General features: G+C 41.2%; 1 long non-coding RNA gene across 2 annotated transcripts in view; it reads left to right on the top strand.

Annotated features, from left to right (window-relative positions):
• The first annotated feature begins 229 nt into the window (after positions 1 to 229).
• LOC133472211 (uncharacterized) overlaps positions 230 to 26,000 on the top strand; it is a 59,771-nt gene continuing 34,000 nt past the window's right edge. For both annotated transcript variants that reach the window (XR_009786640.1, XR_009786639.1), the window contains exons 1-3: positions 230 to 419; positions 587 to 644; positions 10,573 to 10,670. This is a non-coding gene — a long non-coding RNA (uncharacterized LOC133472211). The remainder of the gene's footprint in view (positions 420 to 586; positions 645 to 10,572; positions 10,671 to 26,000) is intronic.

The following is a 26,000-nucleotide window of genomic DNA, read 5'->3' as shown; positions in this document are numbered from 1 at the left end:
CACGTTTATTGACGATTTCATTGAATGTTTAAATTTCAATATTGTTTTCATAGTGTATATGAATTATTAATTGATGATGATCATCATCATTCAAGTTTTTATGATGCATAATTTGAATTTAGTCATTTGTTGTCGCCTCCCTGCAATTCCCCACCTGTCCAGCGGTCGTCGCTACACTCTGGTTTTGCCAGCTGCCAGTGTTGCTCAATCAAGTCCACAATCAGACCAGTGTGACACCCGTTGCGTTTCCGTGCCTCCGCCCTTTCCCTCTTTATGGGCTCATGTACAGTATAATCAATTTTATGTAAAAATTCAACTGATAAAAAGCCACCAAATGACATAAAGTTCTCCTTTGGGATTTACAACTTTGGCCGCTGTCAAGCGTCCAAATGGCGACAAATAACAACAAAGACACATGGGTGAGGAGCACACGTATTCATCATTTTTTGCTTTATTGCTGGATAGAAACAGAAAGTTAATGATTTATTATTATTATTTTTTTATTTTTTTTTGCCCTTTGCTGACTTGCGTGTACTGCCTCCAACGCTGGACTTTACATGTGAATGTTTGTTTACTTTTGTTGAAGTGCGAAACATGGAGAAAGAGCGAGTTACAGTATGGAAGCAACGCTGAAAACTGCAAAGGTAAAACAAACACAAGACTGCTTAATAGTGCTCCATTTGCCAATTAAATTGCATTCACGTTAGCTTGTATGTTTTCTTTCTTTTTTTTAAATCTACAAAGATGTTAATGACCACAGAATGTTCATTTTAGTCAGAAAACATTCAAAAGCAACTTCCATGTTAACAACAGCTCTCAGTATGATGCAGTGCAAACTATAACAAAGCCGATTGTGTTTCTCACACCTGAAAAGTCAGAAAGTTGTATTTTGCACAGATGTCAAACATCCTTTTATGTATCTACTTCGTGTTCTTTTCATTTTTGCAAATTTTCTTCACTGAGATTCCTCACTTCTTTTTTACATGCATTTATTTTCACCCGAATCTCTTCTTTAAACTTAAATTGGATGATAGTTGGATGATAGTTGTATACTTAAATATTTGCCCCTATTTTACAAGACTTCTGATTACAACCTAAGTTTGTCGTTAGAAATATAAAGCACAGTGGACCCGAATTAAGTTTTTAGAGATTTTAGAGAAACAAGCTGTCGTTCAATCGATATTTTGTCTTGAGAATATTTAAGTTAACGAACACTAGATGGTGGCAGCGAGCTTCACAAAAAGCAGCTGTTTGGCAGATAGTAAGCAATTCTTGTAAACAAGCTGTTTGTTAGTTAACAATTCTTTAAAAACACTCCCAGTTGAAGTTTACTGTCAAACAAAACATCAAACCAAGAGAATTACACGTATTTAAAACCACAAAGCTATGCCTTAGAAAGCCCTCGAGCATAATGCGAACACACAATGCAAAGCGCCATAGACTGGCTAACGAATAGCATCAATGTTGTGGCATTATAACCCTCAAGGCAAAAGATGCTTGAACACAAACGGTGCAGCAACACATGTAGACAGACTATAACAATTCTCACAGGCATATATTCTGTATCCACTGCAAAAAACTGCTGCAACTTACTGAACAGTTGTGACCGTCTCCTTCGTGTATAGCTATGCGTGTGTTCATGGAACAAATTAAACTTGTAGAAGGCCCCATTCACAGGGGCGATTGTCTATATGTAATGATAGGATGAGATGCTTTTAAATTTATATGGTTTTCACAGTCTTCATTTTTTTTAAACTAATGTGATATCTAAAATTGTCCTTTAAAAACTGCGTGATGTCTTGCAGCAATGACCTTAAAACATTTAAATAAAAAGGTGATTTCTTTTCACATTCACATTTACAATAAAAAAAAATAGCCTGCCAATTTTTTTGGGGACATTTACAAAAAATATTAAGTTAATAAAGTGTGATGTAACATTAAACTTTTGTTACATTTTAATTGAAAAGATTGCATGCTATCTCGTGGCCCGTGTTTAATTTTATTATAAGAATACGGTACAGTGAACTCCCCGCTTATCACAAGGGATACGTTCCAGACGCTCCAATATTTTTTAGAATCAATTACTCTACCGATTAGCCCATCGTTTAATCGAGTAACCGGATAAAAACAGATTTTGCATTATTAAACAACAAAAATGTGCATGTGATGTTATGGCGGTGCACTGAAATCCTTCCAGGCAAGATGGCTAATATGCACCATTATGCCTTAATTGCAGCATGTGCGCAGAGCATTTGTTGTCATTTGTGCGGTGGCAGACTTGCTTAATAACAATAGCGTCTGTGTCGGCGTAAGTAGTGTTAAAGTGCATTCTAATGGATGAATGAGCTAGCGGTGGTTAAGGTTGTGCATCCTCTTCAAAGCCGAGAGGTTTCAAGTGGTTTAAACTAACTGCATTTAGTTTACATTTGTACCGAGCACTTCATAAGGTTCACGGGCACAATCCACGGAATGTTTTAGGTGACGGACTTGACCTGTACAGTGTTGTGAATGATCAGGTGTGACTTTGTAAACTTACACTTTAGCGTCTAGCGCCTTACAACATTATAACGTCATGAGAGTTGCATCTTTGTGAAATAAAGATATATGCAACTGTTAATTCCTATGTTCACTATTATTTAATGTAAGACTGCATATGGTTTACAGTCCTTATATTGACAGTGTTTCTAATTAAAGTTCCTTCTTTTAATTTGGTAGTGTTCTGTTTCTTAGTGTTGAAACATAATTTGGGTGTTAGAAAAATTTGTGTATTTATCATTTTTTGGCCGATATATCAGATATGAGCTTTTTTTTTTTGTGCCCCCAATATCGGTATCGGCCCCAGAAATCGCATATCTGTCAAGCTCAAGGTCAACATTTTTGCTGTTTTACCTATTAACTGATTTAAAAATATTTTATATAAGGACCATTTGAAGTCTTTTTGCCAGACTCATGCCTCGTTTAAGGTGAATTTCAAACAGTAATTCATCTCTCTTTTGCTCATTTGGAGTGTTGGAGTGCAGAAAGTAAAGATGGAAAAAAAAAGCAAGAGAGCGAGTGAAACTCCTATTAGGGGCAAAGTCGATCAAAGCGGGTGACTGGCTCTGGATATCCGAGCTGCTTTCCCTCTGCTGTCTTAATAAGGAAGGCATCGAAATTCAATAGGAGTCCAGATTTGAAGGCTGTCGGCAATTATAAGGCAGAGCGCGTCCTCCTCGGGAGCGTTCCTCCATGTTAATGTGGTCACGTGACGTTTCCTCACGGGGATACATGTGTTGGCACATTAATGCTTGTTTTGTTATGCAAGCTGACTGCTCAGTGCTTGTAAATCATATGATGCTCAGTCTGCATGGACCACTTTTAAAAAAAAAAAAAATAAATAAATAAAAAAAAAGAAATAAATAAATTCATAAAAAAAAATTTTTTTTAGTCGTCTGCTGATTCAGTGCAATGCAGAAAAAAAGGTGACTGCAGCAGTGATGTCATCATGACATCCAATCAGATCCCTCCTGTTTCATCCTTTGCACTGGCATGGAACCTCCGAAGGAATTGATGAATTGCCGTTTTGTAAATGGGAGCGGGAGAAAACGCTTTTGCATCTATTGCATGTCCATCCATCCATCCATTTTCTACCGCTTAGCCGAGGTCGGGTCGCGGGGGCAGTAGCTTCAGCAGGGATGCCCAGACTTCCCTCTCCACAGCCACTTCATCCAGCTCTTCCGAGGGGATCCCGAGGCGTTCCCGGGCCAGCCGAGAGACGTTCTCTCCAGCGTGTCCTGGGTCGTCCCCGGGGTCTCCTCACCCGGAACACCTCGCCAGGGAGGCGTCCGGGAGGCATCCTAAGCAGATGCCCGAGCCACCTCAGCTGGCTCCTCTCGATGCGGAGGAGCAGCATGTATGTGCGTTAAAAAAAAAAGGCCAATGGAATAAAATTGTTAAAATTGTTTAGATTACATTCTTATCAGGAGGCCCAAAAAAGAGCACTTTAATTTCAATTTACATAAAAAGTAGGCAAATAGATATTTTCCCATTATTCCTGTAAAGTAGAAGAAAATGTATAGCCTTTTATGCTGATGATAATATAATTCAATTAGGATTGTTGTGAGCGTGCAGAACAGCAGGTGGTAAAAAGGCTCAGTATTGTTAATGTAATAAATGGATTTTCCCTCTTTACAGGCTTTTGTACAGTATGTATCATCCACTGGGTGAAATAAACATTGATTTACCCCCCCGCCCCAGCATTTTTCTTTTTCCCCCTCACCATTTTCTTTTTTTAAAACCGCTCCAGGGATGTGACCGTCTTCGGTCCAGTCGATAATTTCAGGACATTACAGCGCTCGTAATCAACCAGCGAGGGAACGTGTTACCGCCTTTGCGTCTAATCTTCAAACTTTAATGGTTCCTTAATCAATAAGTACGTATCGATTTAAAACGCCGTGAGCGCTTTTCTGCGTGAGAGGAGAGAAACTGAAAACTGAAAATGTCACAAACTGCGATAGAGGAGGGAAAAAAAACATATCACTCCAGTTAGGAGTGAATTTGTCACATTTTTAGTAATTGCCCCCCTTGTTGCTCTCAATGCTAACTGTGAGAAATCTTCCATTGGGTGTTGGCTGACATGTTCTGCTTCCTTTGCAACAAATGTCTTATTTATAATATCACATTAGAGGAGGGGGACACACACACACTCTAAAGCACCTAAATCATAGTACTCCTGAAAATAAAAATAGCTCCATGTGTACTCCTGCTATTGTTGCCCCTTATAATCAACAGATGGTGCTGTGGGACCATTATTGCCTCTTAAAGTTAGTGTACCAGCCCATGAAATACTACAGACACATGCTGTGCACACACACGAACATACACGCTTACACTTAACTCTAAAAGCAACACCATTGGATTACATCATGAAAGCATCCCCCCCCCCCCCCCCCACCTGTTTTTCTTCGTTCTGTATTCTTAAACATTTTGCTTCGTTCACATTAATTCCTCCCAGCGAATCTGTTCTCTGACATGGGAGAAGTATGGCACAACACATCACATTTGTGATTATAATTGTAAATAAAAAAAAAAGTAAAAAAGTAATTAAAGTGTGTATGTAAGGCTGCAGCTATCAAATATTTTAATTAATATTTTAATTAAAACGATGCCAATTATCGTATTGATTAATCCATTAAGTAAAACAAAATTGCTTTATTAAACATCAAAATGTGCATGTGAGGTGGCAGTATTATTTTTATCCACTTGAGGTCACCCTCATCATGTTCCACTTGATGATATCTGTGACTTTGAGTGTGTGTGGCTGTAAAAGGTGGGGCCTGGCATGGCGAGTGACGTGGGCGTCAACGAATTTGAGTGTTGTGACCTCAGATTTGCCAGTCTGCATAATGACCGTGTGCCTGGGCGTTCTTTCATGGCCGTAGCAGCTCATGTATAACTGTCCTTATCACGCCTTTATTTTGTTACAGTTTGTTCAATAAAGCGACTGGATTGATTGATTCTGCCTCAACCCCATTCTTTTGGGTTTTTTTGTAATTAAATTGAGTTATTCGATGAATTGTTTCAGCTCTCCAGGTTTGCTGCAATCATCGCTACAGGTGTTTTGTTTAAGCGAGCGTCTGCACACTCGGATGTTTGGCGAGCGGCCCGCTCCTCGTGCCCCACTCTGCTGCGTGACGCTGTAAATCCGGCCCAGACTTTTGAAGAAGAACCAGGTGGACTGAGCGCCATAGAGCCCGAAAAGAAGCTTGACTCCTCATCCTCTGTAGTCGGTAGGCGGGGGTAGCAGGTGTTCCTTGCGGGGTCGACATTGGTGCCATTCTATCTTTAGTGCTCATGACAACAAGTGTTAGAAGTCCCAAGGAGTGTGCCTATTTTCATATCCACTGGGCACCATGCTTTTTAGTGTCATGTGTTGACCCCATTCAGTCCCATAGGAAAAGTCATCAAGAGCTCAGATGCTAAAGGTTAATCCTAACGTTTCGTCCCTCTAATGGGAGAAACCATTTCCTTTGACTATGACATCTTAAAGTCGTGTTTTTTTTCCCTGCTTCCGTGTTTTGCTGATTGAAGGAATCAGAGCTCGATTGTGTACAAAAGTACCCCTCAGCAGAAGCCAATGCGTCGACATCTGGGACACTGTGCGTTCTCACGCCTCTCGAGATTCAGCAAATGAAGAATTCACAGGCGGTGTGCTTGAAAAAGGGGAAACTATTGGCTGGGGAGGGTGTCCAGAGTGGCTGAGAGCCATTAGGGATTATCAGATTTCTATTTCCTGCCTGGGACGCCTTAAATTGCTTCCAGTATGGCTTTTTTTAAATTATTTATTTATTTTTATTTTTTTTGAAGGCGCCATCGATAGATCCTCAGCTCTGTTGCTTAGCCATTCATCTTTGTGACAGCTCTCGGGGGGGAAAGGATGACAAAAATGGTGCTCCAAAAGTGAGTATACAGTGCAAAAAGGACTGGTCACAATATTAGGTACACATGCACAACCTGTACAGTGTTAGGGACCAAGCCCTGCTGCGAATAGGGAGGTAATTGATGGACCGCAGAAAAAACTTGATAATTGCCAACAGAGGTCACAGGATGGTGGCAAAGACTTAATAGCCGGGTGCCATCTCATCACGTTTTCCATCCGGGCCCACCAGGAACTTTTCAAAGTTCCGCTTGATGTCACTGACTTTCCGTCTCGTGTCCTATGACAGGAACTGCTACTTATCTTGACAATTTTTAGTGGGTCATTCAAAAGTCCATGTTTGTTGGAGAGAGAAAATGAGAATGATAGAGGAATTAGTTTTTTCTCTAATTGAAGCTCCTCAACTCATGTCAACATCGTTACAAATAGGTGAGGCTGCAAATTGCGAATCGCAAATATGCTGGGGAAGACTTTAGTGAGCATTATTGTCTTGGTGAAGAGATAAGCACTTTGATAACGAGGCCTGCTACGTGGGATTGGGCTGCAGGCCGTCATAACTGCCCTCTGCATGACCCCGCATGATCGAGAAGGCTTGTACCCGTCGTAACTTCCTGTAAGCCATCGACATCAAACAGGAAGCGAGATGAGTTGAGAGAGTTGTCGGAACTTATCATTTCGTCCCACTTTTCATCTTATATTGATGTGATGTTGCAAGCGGGGGTCAATCCAGTTCCCGCGTCTCGATGACGTAGCCACTTCCTGACTGAAACTGGTTTTAAATGACATTTTATTAGCCTTCTTCAGATGTGTTAACTTTGCATATTTAGAGCAGCCCAAGGAGTCTCGGGTGGTATCAATGGACCTGAATGGGCCACCATAATTTCTGGCTCAGTTTCCACCTAGCTGCGTCCCAAAAGGCTTCTTTCTCAGCAGCCAAACACAGCCGTCATTTACTAACTTCATTTCTCGTGTCCTGTCCCACCTCAATGGAACGTGCCCGTGAATAATGCTATCGAATATGCTGGAGGTAACCCTGCGTTGACTCGCCAAAATAGCTGCGGTGAAAATTGCCAATTGTCAATTAATTCCCGTTCAGCCCCACACGTATTGTCTCCCTCGCAAAAAAAAAAAAAGCCAGACATAGGCAGAAAAAGATTCCCTATTACAAAGTCCTCCTTTGTTTGCGTAATGTTTACCCAGCTTTAAATTGATCCTGAAGGACTACATGACGCAACATCTAAGGAAATTCTGTTTTCTTTATTCACGCGCAGTACTCTCCTGACATTATAGGCACAGTTCTTCACATATTAATGCGCAGTGCATAAACACGCTTGCCAGGGGTAGAGACGCACGCATGATACACTTCAGGCACACAAAGGAGTACCATTCATGTCATCACCAAAGAAGAAGAAGGTGGAGAACATGACGGCGTGCGTGAGGACATGAGAAGCGAACCCTCGGGGAGGGGCAACGCAAAGACTTCTTGTTCACGACACAGATGGCACGCCACACATGAGCAGTCTCATGTCTGTGATACCAAGTGTGCGGATGTGGATGCATAATATGGTTTATGTGTCACTTTGTATATGTGTGAAGACAAATCACATATCAGAGCTCACATTTCTCAGCGAATGTGTCTACATTAGAGTTAGCGTGTTGCTCAACTAGCCTGGAAGCACATCAATACCACAACTTGGAGATTTATGAATTTCACGTTGATTAGTGCCAAATATGAACGTGAACTGGACCGACCGCCGTGCTAATTGCTTGCTCTGAGGCAGATTGTAAATTACACACAAATCTAGCTTCATGCTGTTTAATAATGGATTCAACTCCTGGGTTTAACGAAAGCCTAAATGTGATTGATGAGCTCTGTGGTACCACTCTCTCATATGTTAAAAAACAGTTCTTTTCGTTAAAAAAGATTATATTGGTTTTTTGTTTTTTTTAAATAAGGCCAATTTTTTTGTGATCTTCAGCGCATTTGATAACACATTGCGATGATTTCTTGTGTGACTACATTGCAATGACAATATATTACAATAATGAAGAGGTCATTTGACAGCACCGCACTTGTGCTCACTGGATGTTTGACCCATATACAGGATGATGCGAGCATAAAAGAAGCCAGGAGGCAAACACAATTCCTCACACCTGATTGTGTAGTTGAAGTGACAGAGTGCCCAATTCCCATAATGGCCACGTTTAAACCCACGTTGACCTTGTGCACCAGAAATGATGTCCGAGGCTCATTTGTACGACGTGGGAGCGCCTCGTGATGCGTGGCGTTATTTATGGGCCATGTCCAACAGGTCCTGGCTTGAATATACAAAAGAACAGGCCTAGAATTTGCCTGAACCATTGAGGAAGGCATTTGATTTCAAACTTAGTCCAAAATTTAGCTGAAATGATTCATCGAATAGCTCGATAACAAAAAAGGCCTGCAAAGTTTGAATCAAGGCAACTGGACTGTTTTTGTTTTTCGAAACACAGACTGGCTAACGGTTAGCTAGTGACCAGCCAGCCGCTAACCTGAGCTGACAACACGTCACTCGTTAGGCCTGGCCAGACACACTCAAAGTCACAGATACTACAATGTAGAACTTGAGGACGGCAACCACAAGTACACAAAAATAATACCTGCACGTCACATATACTTTGTTTTTGTATTATATGTTGCTGTTGTTGTTTAGTAATGCAAAATCAATATATAATGTGATATGTATATATAATATCACTTGGGCTATGACCTTCTAAAAGCACTTGTTCCCTTGGGAGTTTGATTTGCATTCGTGTTATACCCATTTACTGGATGTACATAACATTCATATAAAATGTTCCTCCAAGTGTGTGTGTGTGTGTGTGTGACACCAGTGTGTGTAATCGGAGTGGGATGAGAGCAGCTCTATTTTGGGGGGTCTGGATCCGTGTCAGCCCGCCTTCTGTGGAGAAGGAGATAAACAAATAAAGAATGATGCTGAGTGGGCTTAAAAGCCTGTTTGGCGAAGTTAAAAAGAGCTGTTGCTTTGGCAATATAATGAATTTGTCAATGCTGATGGAGTTTGAAAGTCAACAAGAATTTGCAGGTGACAAAAACTAAGTCAGGAAAAAGCAGACAAAACGTTTAGATCAGTTGGGCTAATTCTAAAAATGGTTCAAATGTAACACAATCATTCATTTTTTATTTTTTTTGGGGTAAAATGTCCTCCTAAATTGTCCTATTGACTCAGTTGGGCCATTTTAATCGTAAGCAATTTAAAGCAACCCATGAACAAGATGTCAATTATTGTTTCTTTTACAGCTCAAGTTAACGCTTTCCAAGATACTGTGAAAAGTCAATGTGACACATTTGTTTTTTCCAACCACAGCACAATTGACGTCTACATCTGTCTTTTCTCTCATAATAACGTACAATGCCTTGCTTTGGGTCTTTCAAGTCAAAATTCAACTTTTCTCGTGAAGCACGGTGCATTGCGGGGTGAGACGCGTGCACGCACAAAGCCAAGGCTGTCTTCGCCATCCATCACTTATTAAGCACACATACATAAGTCATTTTCCCCCCCCGTCTATCCTTGACAAATACAGTCGTCAAAGTCGTCCCTTTCATCAGCCGTCAAAGCTGAACTGTTGAAGAAAACCTTTGTTTTTTTTTTCTCTCCTCTCCCAGTCTGTGGTGTACACTTTTCTCCATGGCTTTTGTTTGGTTGCCCGGCAAAGAATAACAGAGGGAGCCTGCTAACATTCTCACAATCACGGGGAAGAAAAGTTGCAAATGAAGCAATATTGGCTCATAAGGCTTGTTAATGGCCTTGTGTTTATTAATTGCATGCAAAGGAAAGCCTGCACGTTAGTATGTGCTGGTGACGGCAGCAAAGCATGATCCACATTTTTGAGATACTTTAGCACTAAAGCGCAATCACAGATAAATATCACCACAGGGAGCTCAGTTAACCATAGTTTGAATAAAAATAGAAGAACAGAATATGTGCACACTGCTTTTACTGCTTTTGCAATCATGATTACTCTACGACTACTCTTTTATGCATCGTCTAAATACAAAACACTCATGTTTTGTATAGATGTGGTGGCTGTTGACCTTCATTTTACGCCTGCATTTGATCTTGTGTTCATTTACTTTCTTGCACTATTTTGTTCAGGGTGTCATGAAAATCTGAGGACGACGACTTTGGGCAAAAGAGAGCAAATGGATGATGCGGAAGTCACATCTTGACACAACAACCTGACACAAGCAAAGGTACTGTGAGCAACTTTGTTGCAGAGATTCAAAAGGTTTCCTTTGAAACCTTGATGGAGGGTGACCAAAACATACACTGTATTGAGAGAGGAAAACAAAAAAACAACACCAGTGGTGGTTTTGGTATGTGGAAGAATTGGGGTCTACTAACCATTTATACTGGCTCCATACTAAGAAAAGTACAGTAGGCTACACTCTTTTTTTACTATCTGATATTTCCAGATGATGCATTTATTTATTTAAAAGGGACAATGCACATCAATGAACACTAGTACAATAATATGCCCAAGTTAGCATACAGCTAATGCACATTGGTAGTCCCTTGGCAGGTCACTTCAAACTTAGACAAGACATATCAACAAGTACATGAAAGCATTCTATAAATCAGTCTTTTCACATGAAAACTGGGGCAAAAATGCCTAACTTATAAAGTGCAAGTGGGAAAGTGCTTTCAGTATTTTTTAAAGTGCTACAGTTTCTAGTCATTATTTGTCAATTCGTCATTTGCAGGAAAGTTGTTGTTGTTCCTCCTCTCCTGCAGCTCGGAGACAACCAAGACATGGGAAACTATCATAGTGACTGAAGGAGATATATTCACTCACTTATTCATTCATACATGCAGTATTATATACAGTTAAACCAGTGTCCGGTATTGGTGGTATCCACACCCACACCCGGTACTCCTAAAAATTCTCCGATACCCACTGATCCTATAGCTCCAGCCTGATATTACATATATATTCCGGGTAGGAGCCATGTGAGATGTGTGTGTGTGTGTGTGTGTGTGTGTGTACATACATTAAGGACAATAACACTGTTAAGCAAGTTTCACGAGCCCCATTGGGAATCGGTAATAATAATTATCCAGGAGACGAAGCAAAAATATCAAATATTACTTTTCCTGGTCATTTTTTGCACAGCCACTAGGCAGAATTAGAAGGGCTCCATCATACTGTAACTGCGCCATAAGCAAAGAACGCACTGCAAAGCGTATGGCGCAAATGTATTGAAATTAATAGCAATGTAATCACTTCTTTATATTAAATATGAACTGCATATTTTGTCCAAACAGGTCAGTGTTCAGTGCCTCCCATGTACTTGGTTCCCAGCCTGTTTTCAAGTAACCTGCGTTTCAATAATTAGCCAGCATACACCAGCACGCAGCAGTCGTGCTAAGGCTCTGTAACGAAGGCCAATTATGAGTCATAATGTGGATATTGAATTCACATTTTATGCTAGTATAAGCTTTCAGCCCTCATAAATTATTCCTCTGCAATAATGCAGCCTTGTATATTGTAATAGGCTGCCATATTGCATTTTATTGCAAATGGAGATGTTGTGACTCTCCAAGAGGGAAAAGTGCATTGTGACATTGTGTCGTGTGGCATCTATTCTATTCTTATTTTGATCAGCCTGCCTCCGCCAAACTGATTCTATCTTTTATTCCTTCCGACACACCACGCATTGACGTCTACAGCTCGCCACTGCTTGTTGCCTTTCGGAATGGACATGTAGCAGAAGACGAGAGATTAAAAAAAAAAAAATGGATAGAAATATTCTCGGTGGTCATCTTGTGTGACACAATTTGGGAACTTTGCGCGTTATCTCAGGTGCGACGGTCGGATGATGGACAGATTGATTGTTGGTTCCGCTGAGAGGAACGAATCGGAGGACGGGGCCCTCGTATTTTTTCGATTTTGATAACACTGACTGCCGTTTACTGCTCCGTGACATGAAGAAGAGTTTCACCACTGACTCATAATCCTGCAGTAATATTAGTTGTGTTCTCTGTCTACGTTGTCTGTTGCTACACCGTTTGTGCTGAAATGCGTTACGCATACCGCGACATTGATGCTAGTTTCCATAGCTCAACTACGTCGTTTTGCAATGTGTGTTAGCAATAAGCCAGCGGACATTCGGATCAGGCAAAGTTAGAAATACACAACATGAAATTCTCTTTGTTTTCAAGTTTAGTTTGATGGTAAACTTCAACTGGGAGTGGCATATGAACATCTTGAAGCCTCTTTTTTTTGAAGAACTGTTCACTACCTGTCAAACTGCTGAGTTTGAGTTGAGTCGGAGTCACTGTATTTGTTAAGGCAGAATTTCCAATTCTATTTTCATTGAATTCTGCAGCGGTAGCTAATATTGTGCCTTGTGAGTTTACTGTACGTGTACACCAACAAAACCAAACGCACACACCAGGCTGTCTTTGATATGATTTTGTCACTTAACGGCCTGCTTTGACGCCATCCTTTGAGCGTGTTAATGAGCACTGGGAGTGTGTAACGTTGTTATCCATGTTTGTGTTTAGTCAGTATGTTGATGACGCCTTTTGTGCTCCTTGGGACATGTCACACCGCATCGTGAACAATCGGCGGATTACGCTGATTGATTACGACTGGCAAGGATGAATTGGACAAATTTCAGGCGGCAAGCCAGTTGACGGACTCGCCAGCTAATGGTGCTGACTCGCAGACGCGTGTGTTGTGTTGTGTGTGTGTGTTGGAAACAGATGCTGAGTGACGACTGATTGACTGATAGGATAATGAGATAACGAGCAGACCAACAGGATGACAAATCGGGGAAAAAAGAAACGCATGGTTACACAATCAAAGTGCTACATGTGCTCCGATAAACGTGCGGCACCGCTAGTGACGAATTCGCCGGGCATGTGATGATTCTTTGGGCGCCGGTGCTCTTAGCAAAGAAGCGCAACGAAGCTGCACGAGAGGACGACTAAAAGGTTAAAGCAAGAGGAGATCCGTGAGGATTTTTCCAAGAATTGAAGATCCTAAGCAACGGACGTTTATGAAAAATGGCACACAAATGAAGCCAGAATGTCCTCATTATGTTATACTGTTATACAGTGGATATAAAAAGTCTACACACCCTTGTTCAAATGCCAGGTTTTTGTGACTTAAAAAGATTAGACCAAGAAAAATAATTTCAAAGCTTTTTCCATCATTTATGTAGCCTATAACCTGTATAACACACTTTTTGAGAGGGTCAGTAAAAATAACTGAAATAATGTGGTTGCACAAGTGTGCACACCCTCTTATACTGTAACTGGGATATGTCTGTGTTCAGAATAGACCAATCACATTCAAACTCATGTTAAATGGGAGTCAACACACACCTTTCTGATTAACCCCAAATCAATGTCAGATGTTCTAGGAGGCTTCTCATGACATCATTTCTTTGCTTCCTAGCAGAAATATGAAGGTTTTGTGCTAACACTGACGGCTATTTGGAACTGTTCATAATTCCCTCCTCCTCGACTCCGGCCCCAGTTCCAGCTGAAGGAAAACAAGTCCCAAAGCATGAGCCAAATCGCAGTCAACGTTTTCAACAAGGGCTTCTTGGCTTCTGCTAGAAAGCAAAAAAAAGATCAGGAAAAGTCTACTAGAACATCAGTTTTGTGGCTAACACGCATGCGTGCAGTAATAACAAGTTCAGTGTTGCTGATGTCTGAGCCTCACAATACGTCATTTATCACGCTCGCTGCACAAGTTTCCTAACTGGGATAAAGGGAAGCAAATGAGGGTATTATTGAGCGAATGTGTAAAACAGATTACGCTATCATAGCGCCGCTCCATCAGTGTCTCGCTGTAATGTAGCTGTCGTCTTGTTGTTTTTCATTACATGTCCACATAGGAGGTATAGATTTGTTGTCTTTTACTACCTGATGCTCGAATCTTCACATTCGAGTCACATCTTATTTTATGTATCCATTATTTGTTTCGTTTCAAGGCCACTGCAGGCACATAAATAACCATTTTGCACTTTAATAACACACGCGGATACATCATTTAAATGCTTTGCTGTCCAAGTCCATTTATTTGACAAATGATCCGATTGGACATTTTTGTGGTTGCTTAGCAGCCACCAGAGATGATTTATTTTTTCATGATTATGTTTATTGTCAATGTCTTTCTTAGTAGGAGATGGCTGCTCGAATGATGCGCATGTGGGAGTTGAAAAAAAAGTAATTGTTGCTTAAAAATGGACAAATTCCTCTACATTCGCAGCTCATTTGGTGAGCCGCGAAGACGGCTTTAACTCGATCAGATCAAACTTCCCTGTGGAAGGTTTAAAAAAAGGACAAGTGACAAAGATGAGGGATTCACTGTCACAGCTGCTTCTCATTCTTCATGTGGCGAGGAAGAGTCATTTGTAAAACACGAACGTGACAACATTGAATGCAGCATAATGTCCAACCCCATAACTGACTGCACGCATGCACGCAGAAAGATGCAAACAAATAAACAAACACACACACACACACACACTTTTGCAGAAACCTGTCACAGTGTACGACATAGAGCTGATGGAGGTCATATGGATGTGCATTTTCCTCTGCTTCTGCCGCAACATAAACATAACAAGGCTGTCGGTTTGGAGCGAATGCAAGTGAGTCTTCAACTCAACAGCTCCAGATAGGCTCGCGTCTCCTTCGAATTTGATTTTGTACAAAACATAATGCACTTGACTGAGCAGAAATGTATACTGGACAAAATTATAAATGTAACAATTGTTTTGTTTTTTTTTGGCTCGCATTTTTCACAAGCTAAAGACATTATCTATGTACACAAAAGGCCTATTTCTCGTAAATATAGTCTGTGTCAGTGAGCACTTCTCCTTTGTCGAAACAATACGTCCGCCTCACAGGTGTGCCTTAGGCTGCCCACAGTAAAAGGCTACTCGAAAATGTCCAGCTTGACTGTTTTTGTTGTTGTTGGGGGTGGTCCATACCGCCCGGCCCTCTGCCCTCAGTACAGTAAAACTACACATTTTAGACTGGCCTTTTATTGTGGGCAGCCTAAGGCCACCTGCATACTACAGCATACGCCCTGACCCTAACTGCTTTGAAGTTATCGGTGATATGCAAACTCCCACATAATACCCCATCCACATGAAGGCACATACTGTACAGTATATAATACTTCTGTATACATTATATATAGTCTAATGCCAAATTGGTGCTCCCACTGCAGCTTTAACAGATTTCAAATGTTTTTCCTAATAATATCTCATGCTGCGATGACATTTGTGGGGGAGCTTAGCTTTAGCTTGTTTCTCTCCACCATATGAACCTTTTGTTACGTTATCTCTTGCGGCGTAACAGGATTAGCAACTAGTCGGCGGGTCAGAAGCGACGCGCGCCCTGCAGGAACGTTGGAGTGTTGACAACCCCGCTAAGAGCAAATTGAAATAATGATCTTAGACAGGCTTAGCCGCCGATGCAGTCGGCAGCTCGGAGGATGGGGCAATTATGCCCGAACTCGGAGCGATTGCGGGGCCAATCATGAGTGCTCATCTTGAGAGCCTCGAGTGGGAAAACAAACTGAGAATAGGAATAAAAAGCTGCGTATCGTTGTGTTAAGTCTATTGAGGTTATTGTCAAGTGTGTGACAAAACATTACAGAGTTTATAGCATGGGATTGATTGCTTTTTAATATTTTGAGAAAGCATCGAGCAACTTATTTTACAAAGTAATTTTCATTTAAAAGAACTTGCCGCGTGAATTTACTAGGATGTTGCCTGAGAGCAATGCACGCTAATTAGTAGATTGTTAAATGTCTGATGTTTATGAGATGGGCATTGATAAGAATTGATACTGCTTATCAAGCCAATTCCTTATTGACTCTCTAGTCTTACCGTTTCTTTTGATTGTCATTGGGTAAGGTTTTTTTTTTAATTTTTTTGTTTTTGCATTAACTCTTTAATGTCTTTAACTTTGGAAAGAAGATGCAGCATATCCAGTATGCAGTCATAATCTGTCATTTCCTGGGGGGAAAAAAGAAAAGAAAAATAGGTGATTTAGGCTACCTCTCAAGACACCAAAAAGCTTAACACAAGATATCCGAGTGCTTTAAGAAATTGTCCAGAGAAAATACAATTTTTAAGCCCAATTTATGTAACATCTTTAAACATCAGAGGAAAGTTTTGAACATTTATCATTCCTGCCAGGATATCAGCTCTCTTTTGATGCACCAGGTATCCATTAGTTATTCCATTAGTTTCCCAATATATGACACTTTGGCTACTAACATTTGACAATATTGACAATGCCCCATTTGCATTCAACCTGAATCAAAACTAATTTGGATGGGAAAACAAAGATTTATTCTGTGTACAAAAAAAAAAAAAGCACCTGGTTTTGGAAAATAGCCTCTGCACGATTACAGAAATTGAGATTTCTGAAACTTCCACGCCCAGAGAGAGTCGGGGGAGCTCCCGCCAGAGGCACAATCCCGATAGGTGAACATCAGAGTGGCGAGCCACCCGTAACGGCCAGTTCTCAACACTTTTTTTCTTCTCACTCTTCCGTCATTCTCGCCGTAACGTGAGCACAATCACGACAGAGAACGAGGCACTTTACCAGCGGCAGATCCCAGTCAAAGCGCTACAATTTCTGTTATTTATTTGTTTATGTTATTTATTTTTCCCTAAAAGGAACCGATAAGTGGAATGGTCATGCAAGCTATAACAAACGATTCCTAGGAATCGAGTTACTGTCCCTGGTCATTCTGCCTCGACGAAAAGGGAACTTTCTCGCCATTCTACCTCATTATAAACTTGTCAGCAAACAACAATTTCATTTTCACAGTGTCTCCAGCTCTTTTCTGGAAAAAAACATCTTTTTCTCCTTCTGTAATGCTGTTCATGGTGCCGCTTTTATAATTGTCTTTTTCCTTGGCTGGACGGCCATGAATCATAGGAACATCAGGTACAAAATAAACTGTAGTTGAGTAGACAATTTGCAAGCAAGATACGTGATCCCTTTCACAGCAAGGCCGTATTCCATTCAAGTGAACTTCGGGCGACATTACTCATGGTCGTTCGAGGGCTTCCCGACCAAGGACAAACATCGGATCATTAAGGAGACGTTTGCAGGAGAGCCAACGCCGAACCGCCGCTCACAGCTCGCCGAGACCAAATGTTACCGCGTTAAAGCAGTTAAAAGATTTGGTTCGCTTTATGAAAGCACTGCTGTTCCGTGCATAATGGAACGATAGTGTTTCACTGCAGGAAAAGGGACGTGTTGCAATATGAAAGAACTCAAAACATTCACGTTTGCGTTTCATTCCTCTCAAAGGAGGTCTCAGGATATTTGATCTACGGAGCTGATATGTATGATGAAAAAAATGTCTTCCGTTGGAGAAAATGGTGTCTTTCTCTCTGTTGGAGCAACAGAATATTATGTCTACCTGCTCCTAAATAATAGAGTTTTTAATAGAACTCAATGCTTTGAGCTCCTCTGTTAGTTTAACACTCCTGTTGTCAAATGTTAATAATTGCCTATATTAATACTGTAAACCGTAAATATATCACAAACTATGAGGCTTAGTTGTATTTTCAAAATGTTATGGATGATTTAAATGTTTAGGCATTCATAGGAAAGGCAATCCTTTTTGACAGAGCAAATGGTGGTGGCCTGTTAAAATGCACGGCTTTTTATAACGGTAAAGACAACGTGCATAACAGTAAAGACAAACCGCTTCATAGAAATCGTGTAAGTTGCACAATTTACGTGTTGCCGTTCAAACTCTGCAGGCACAAGTCCATGAATGATCGTAACTATTCATGAAACCCATTCCACTCTTGTCTTCAAACAATTCATACATACAGTATCTCAGAAATAACCTAAATTATTTTGCTGTTCGCTATTGTGTGAATGCAAAATTCACACAATAGGAGGGGGGGCTGGGGGGCATCCTATATTTCAAAATCAGCAATTGGCATCTTCAGAAAACATGTTGAAAATCATGAAACTTCAGTTCTTACACCTAATGGTAAAGACATTTTGCCGGGATAACAACTGCCAATGATTCAAATACTCATGTCAATAAACTTCATTGATTTTCAAAAGGAAATTCAGTGGGCCATGTCTTCACTCTTATTGATCAAATTATATGAAAATGACCCATGTATACTGTTTTTTTTTTTTTCCATTAAAATATATTTTCACGGCGGCACGGTGGACAACTGGTTAGAGCGTCAGCCTCACAGTTCTGAGGAGCGGGGTTCAATCCCCGGTCCCGCTTGTGTGGAGTTTGCATGTTCTCCCCGTGCCTGCGTGGGTTTTCTCCGGGCACTCCGGTTTCCTCCCACATCCCAAGAACATGCATGAATTGGATACTCTAAATTGCCCGTAGGTGTGAATGTGAGTGCGAATGTTGTTTGTTTGTATGTGCCCCGCGATTGGCTGGCAACCAGTTCAGGGTGTACCCCGCCTCCTGCCCGATGACAGCTGGGATAGGCTCCAGCACGCCCGCGACCCTAGTGAGGAGAAGTGGCTCAGAAAATGGATGGATGGATGGATATATTTTCACAAGTGTAGCTTTCTAAACTTTAAGATAGGCCATTTTGACATAACAGGAGGGTTAAATCAAGTGCAAAGTTCCTCCTTAAAGGTTTTAGTGTCGCTTGCAGTCATGAGTTTGCGCCCCAAACTTTTTAACCACACTTTGCGCCCTGCATCTACGCAAATAATAACTGCTAGGTCAAATAAAACACCCGACGCCCTAACTACTTCTTCCCTGACCTTTCGAGAGCAACTCTATTCTATGCCTCGCTCTCCTGTTTAAGCCTTCATCAATTTCTCGTCTTTCTGACTTTCATTTTGACTCCACTTACTCCTCTGCCTCACTTTCAACATCCCCCACCATCCTTTCAGCCTTGTTACAATTGTTCCCTTTGTCGGTCACCTCATATTGTGCCCGTCGTTACCCACGCTTGATTGTCTCTCTCTTTTGTCCCCAGCCTTTCAACATCCAATAGTTTTTCATCTTGTCTGTCTTGTTTCTTTTATGCCCTTTTGTAGAGCATACTCTTCTTCACTTTTAACTTTCTTAAAGTCCTTGCTCCTAAATTGGATCAAAGCTGAAGAGATTTAAAAAAAAATAAAAATAAAAATCAAAACAGGTTGAAAAATGGCATTAATCAAGAATTTTTTTGTTAGTTAATTTAATCAATGGTTTTTGCATTTCAGATAATATTCAGAACATAATATTGTTTCTCCATTAGTGAAGCTTTATTCTTTCAACTGTAACAACATAAATAAACTACTGAGTATAATGTGTTCAAAGCTCGACTTCGAGTCTTAACACGATGTGTGGGTTTGAATCCATAAGAACATCTCTCGAACGTTACGTTGCGGTAGCGTCATGTGTTTTGGGAGGGGAATCCAGCATGTGTCCTGCATTCCAGATCGCATCAATGCAGCCGCCCACGCTGCAGGCGAGCGCATGAAACCCTGCATCGCTTCCAACATATTCATAATTCAACGTGCACTTCCTGGCTTTCACTTTGCACTCTCATCCTCTTCCCAATCCCCCTCACTTGTTCTACACTCCTCCCTCCAAGCTCTTCTTCTCTCCAACAACCGCCTTGCGTTTTCTCATTTGCCTCCCCCCTCCCTTTCCTTATCGCAACCTTTCTCTTCTCTTATTTGCTCCTGCTCCCCATCTTTTCTTCCCCGATAATATTCTTTCCCCAAGCAAGAGATGGCATTAGCAGTCCGCGTGCTCGGGCGCCAACGCGCCATATGTTGGCACATGACAAGATTGTGTCTCCTCCCAAGCTCTGCACACCGCAATGCATCAATAGTGTTCAGCAGCCAAGCGGGACGTGCAGGCGTCCACCACATAATAAGCACCCTTGTAACTTTCTCATCCACCTCCCTTATGCCTCCCCTTTTGTGTGTGTGTGTGTGTGTGTGTGTGTAATTGCAATAACCAATTGTGTGTATCATATTCATAAAGCCAGTGGGATTTTTATTTTTTATTTTATTTAAAACCTTCCCGAAGCCAGCGTCAATACTGTCTTCACGATTTGTATTTTTTAATTTCAGGTGTCATCCTGTGTTGTTTACTCATTTCTATTCCCGCTTTATGTCATCTCTGCTTTTTGATCTCCCGCTGGCATGCTCTCGTACTCGACAGAATCCCTCAACAGAACCTTTTCTCCATCTGCCTCCATTTCTTTATTGTAAATTGGGTTTGTTTGTTTTTTGGTATGATTGCTCACAGAAGAAGTGGGAGTTCAATTTTTCTCACATTATCCCAGTGATCCATGGGATGTTTATTCCTGACAGCCAATATCAACGCAGCAATAAGGTTGTCAGGAAGACGATTACAGAAATTCATAGAAAATAATACAGACATGGATATACATGGAGATGGTCACTCGCATCTCAAGGCGCCACAGTAATTTGTCTCCAATTTTTGCTGTAGTCCTTACTTGTAAGAAGGATAAACACTCATTCATCTGGACCATCCGTAATGTATTTTGGCTCTAATTATGGGAGTGGGACAGACCAATTTGCCTTTTCGTTACATAGCAAGCGGCACACCAATCGAATTGAATATCCACGGCCCTAATCAACAGCACTGGTCCATACAGTATGTAAGAACAGAAATCGCCCACTGCTGGTGTGCCACTGATGGGACTTCATTGTCCCTGGCAGAACGTGTAAACAAGCTTGGCGAGACAGTGACAAATGTGGCTAATTGAACCCCACAGTATATCACTGCCGCTATATCAAGGGACACAATGGCGGCTGTCACTAATTGCACAAAGGGGCAGCAGGAGGCTTAGGTTTTAATACTTTTCATACTGACGTTTAACATTGATTAAAGCTATTTCTGAGCAAATATATCACTGACTTGATTGTAAGTACAGGACCACTCGCCAATAATATGCTCATGTGAAAACTGTAAAGTAGCTCACAATAAGATGACACTTTAGAGATTAAAAGGAAAGAAAAAGTTAAATATAAATGGGACGCGACAAAAAGAAATGTTCTTCGGGTTACCCAGAGGTGACAAACTGTCCTCTCTAATACACTTTCTATTTGTCAGAGAATCAGTCAGGCCGACATTGTGAGTCCAGCACACTGCCACCCCATTTCCAAAATCATTACCCGGCTGCAAATTTGCCGCACACACACACATACAGTTATTAACGCTTGGAGCGGGGAAGCAAGCCGGGCGCAAGTAAACAAAACTTGAGGAAAGGTGGCATCTCACTCGTTAGTGCCGTTGTTGACGCATGTACTTGTGTTTTCAATTAAGCTCTGTTGACCGAGCTGCCATTACGTTGAATCACCGTTGCATCGTTTTCTTCGATCGGTTTAGTGACACATTAAGACCTGCTGTTTCATATTTCATTCGCGTGTGGAGAGTTTGGGGAACATCCTTTCCTCCAAAGAGTTTGGATTGTTTAAATTACTTTTGGTCCCACAGGGGTTGATCCTACGTCCTATGCTTTTTACATACAGTATGAACATTGATTTAGTCTAATTCTATATTTCGTGATCACTAACATATTTGGTTGTTAATAGGTGAAAATATGCAACATATAGCGAGACCATAGAAAAAAACATTTTTCCAAAATAGTTTTGCCCCTACAACAGGCTTAAAACACATTTTATCTTATTAGAAGACCCACTTTTAAACATTTTCTAAACCTATTTGAACACACAAAAAAGCAAACATGGATAGAAAACACTGTACATATGTGTGCGTGCATATTCCTTTAAGGTGATCCTTTCCTTCCGGGGCCTGGTGGGGTGGCGCTTGAGTGCCCGGGCGTGAGTGAGGTCATTGCGTTTGTGTTTGACCGTTTTCCATAATCAGCTCAAAATTGCATCAGCAAATGTTGCTCTCCCACATGCCAGGGCATTACAGTTAGTATTATACTGTCAAAACCCATAAAAGAAGTTTTGATACACAGTATGCTTTTTCAGTTGAGAGTTCAAACTCAACAAATTCCAGACTGTAAAAACAGTTTTCAGAAGTAAATGCACAAAAATGAGAACTCTGAATCTTGCCTCATTTCATTCCATACTAAGTGGACCAGAATATAACAGCAAACATTTGACACCATCCCCTGCTTATTAGTTCATCACAGCGGTCTTACTCAACACAAATGTTTCTGTTGGTTTCAACCAGACATTTCTGCCCCTAAATGGCTTTAATGACTTATTCATAAATCCTGTTGGAAGCTGCGTCGATATACAAATATAGCCCAGCGTGGCAGTCCTGCATTCGACCCCACTGCATTTTTCATCACAATTGTGGTCAAGAGGGGGCAGGGGAGGAATAAGAAATTGCATACGGAGAATGTGTGACAAACACAAAGACTGCAATTGAATGTGAATTGCTTTCATTTACAAAAGATCTTTTATGTGAGGTTTGTGAAGCGCAAATGTGTTTGTAACCCTTAGTAAAATTTACAGGTGTTGTTTGATTTGGGCTGCTTTTTTTCCGAGCAATGGGGACACTTATCGGAGTTGTGTGTCTCTGGTCCGTTTTGGCTTGTTCTTTATTCCCACCCCAGCCTTTCCTTTTTCAATTTCCCCCAATATCAATAGACTTGCCTCACACACACACACACACACACGCGCACGCACGCACGCACACATATGTCAGGCGCTGAGTCATTCTCTCGTGTATTCAGCATCTGCATTTGATTCTGCAGGCAATCGTACCTTTCAGTCTGAATCTTTCCCCAAATCACCCCTCTACTCTACGGAGAAAATTGAAACACCCCGCCCCCCCACCCAACCGTCAGTCATTTTTGCATGAACTGAAATTACATTTACCTGTAATTGTTTCATACTGCTGAATTGTTTGGCCTTTGCCAGCTGTTGGATAATGTTTCATGGGAATCCTTTTTTAATTTCATGCTCGTAGCAGTAGAGTCGGAGTCAGGTTGCAGGGACATTACACACTGGCTCTATCACAGGGTGGCATCATTCAAAGTGAACATTCAGAGCGAGATTCTCCCATCCATCCATCCATCCATCCATCCATCCATCCATTTTCTTTACCGCTTATCCTCACTCGGGTCGCGGGCTGCTGGAGCCTATCCCAGCTATCTCCGAGCGGGAGGCGGGGTACACCCTGAACCGGTCTGGTTAAAAATAATATGGGTACATTGAGTTTTAAAGGGGGAGTTTACGGTGTTAAAACTACTAGCAAGATTTGAATGTACCCTCACTTTATCCCCATTGTCAATCAACTTCCTCTACTCCAAACTGTCACGCACTTTGTGTTGTTTGTAGATGTCGGCACAATCCTTCTACCTAGAGACACCACCCCACGATATTTGTTTTACATATATATTCAGGATTATACACTCCAGTGTGATCTGCCTACGTATTGTGAGTCCTGTGGAGGTTTGGAGAGCAGTTTGTGTCTGCACACAAAGTTGTGTGTCGTGACTGACCTCAGCATTGCCGGAGTGCTTTTTAACTTTTCGGGGATACTTGACCCTCCAACGCCGAAGTGCCTTACTGTGTGCGTGCACTCAGCTCTCACCGAGCACAGGAAGTATAAACGGAACAAAAAAGTTCAAGAAAAATACAAGCAAGTATTAAGAACAATAAGTACAGAGTGACAATGAGAGAAAAGTCGACAGGTCAAAGAAAATTGTGGCAAGGCAGTTTAAATTCATCCATATGAAAATAGGTCCCTTTTTATCCAACTTTGAAATGTCATTTCTAATGGCCCAGATTACAAAGGCACTGTGTGACTGTTCACTTCCATACACTTTAAAACGCTGCGCCGCGTGGCATTGGTCATTGTAATAAAAAAAACAGTAATTACGCACGTACAAATGAGCATGAGATCAGAGAGCACTTTCCGAAAAAGGACAAGTAATATTGTGGATAATGGTTCAAACATGCTCATCTATACTCACACACCAAGAGATGGAAGTAAAGTATATTTTAGTTAAGTTCTGCTTTTGCACCCATGATGCTTGACTTTTACAGTTTTGGAAACATAGTTGTACTTTCTGGTCCTAGAAAAGCATACCTTGCTTCCGTTGCTTGTACGCAAAGGGACAGACATAGACTCTCTCTGTATTCTTATTTCTACGCCGTGAGCTTTGGCACGAGAGAATGTTGTTCGATTCCCGTTGCCAGCGGCAGTCGATACTAGCCTTGGCTGCATTGGAGATGCTTGTTTTGCATTAAAGAAGGACATCTGCACTTTTGAAGGGTTAAGGGTTGCTGAAAATTACATGGTAAGAAAGTAAAGTAAGATGTGAAAGTTTGAAACGAAACCTTAACTTCGCCGTTTTAAACTTTCATATTACCATGCAACGTAAGGCTGGTCCAAGCCTAATATTCGACCATTCAAGTAGGTGCTGCTGGTTCGCTAAGGTGTTATTTCAAGGGAAAAATTACTACGTGCATTCGAGCTTTAATGACAAATTGATACTTGAACTGAGTAACATTTGGCATTTCCCTACACCTACCCTTTATTCGTAGTGCTAAGGAATGTTTTGATGTGATGTGTTATGGCAATTTTCCAAAACATTTGTGAACATTTCGGGATTGAAACCTTTGCCATTATGTAAGCCACGATTTTTATATGAATTAGATTCCTTGCTGCAAGCAAGGAACAAAAGCAGGAATAATAAATGTTCAAGAGTAGCTCTTGGAGGAATCATTTCCCCCCGCTGTCTTAAATATGTATGTGGCCCCAGCCTTTCCTAGACTACCTTCAGGGTTTAGCGATATATGACAATAGATCTAGAACTACGCAACGATTCCTCTGTGTCGCTCTTTGCCGCGCACCGACAGAGAAGAATTTATAAGAGCGATACTTTACTAAAGCAGACACACAATAGGCCTGGAGAACACTGGGAAATATGCGGTGGTGATCTATGAGCACAATTCGGCAAGCGAGCAGACCTTCCCTGGCCTCTGTAGTGCTAAATGATTGTGGTGGACCGTCAATAGGGAAGAGCGTTGAGAAAAGTAAATACAGTATATTGTCTGTGATGTAAATGGGATTTCCACCATCGCAACAGGTTAGACGGCATAGTCATTAAAGCATTTGAAAAACTATTTTCCAGAATGGAAGTGTAAAAATCATGAATGGATCTTGCCAAACCGTAGCGTTATCTACCGTGTAGGGCTGAAAAAGATTAATCCAACACTGCAATTCACATACAAAAAAAAAGAGAAAGCAAAATCTCTACCTTTGACTAATTTTACTCCGTGAAGAAATAGGTCACGATGGCGGTGAGCCATATGTTTGGGATCATGTCATACTTACTTTAAAATTAATTAAGTACAAAGCGCAAAGCAGAATTTACTAACGTGTAATAGCAGAAGGTCTACGATCGCCAACACAAGGTATTGATGTTAGCTAATTTAATATCGTCTACCATGGCTAATTCTAACGTATTGTAATGCCACAAACAGTCAAGAATAAGCACAGCCGCCAATGTGCTTTAAATCCCTTTATTGAACAAATAGTAACAAAGTAAACACGCATGTTAACAGCCAGCTGCTAACCTGAGCTC

This window comes from Phyllopteryx taeniolatus, chromosome 22, assembly GCF_024500385.1.
Source record: "Phyllopteryx taeniolatus isolate TA_2022b chromosome 22, UOR_Ptae_1.2, whole genome shotgun sequence".
NCBI classification, from domain to species: domain Eukaryota; kingdom Metazoa; phylum Chordata; class Actinopteri; order Syngnathiformes; family Syngnathidae; genus Phyllopteryx; species Phyllopteryx taeniolatus.
This window is presented reverse-complemented; position numbering and strand designations above follow the sequence as displayed.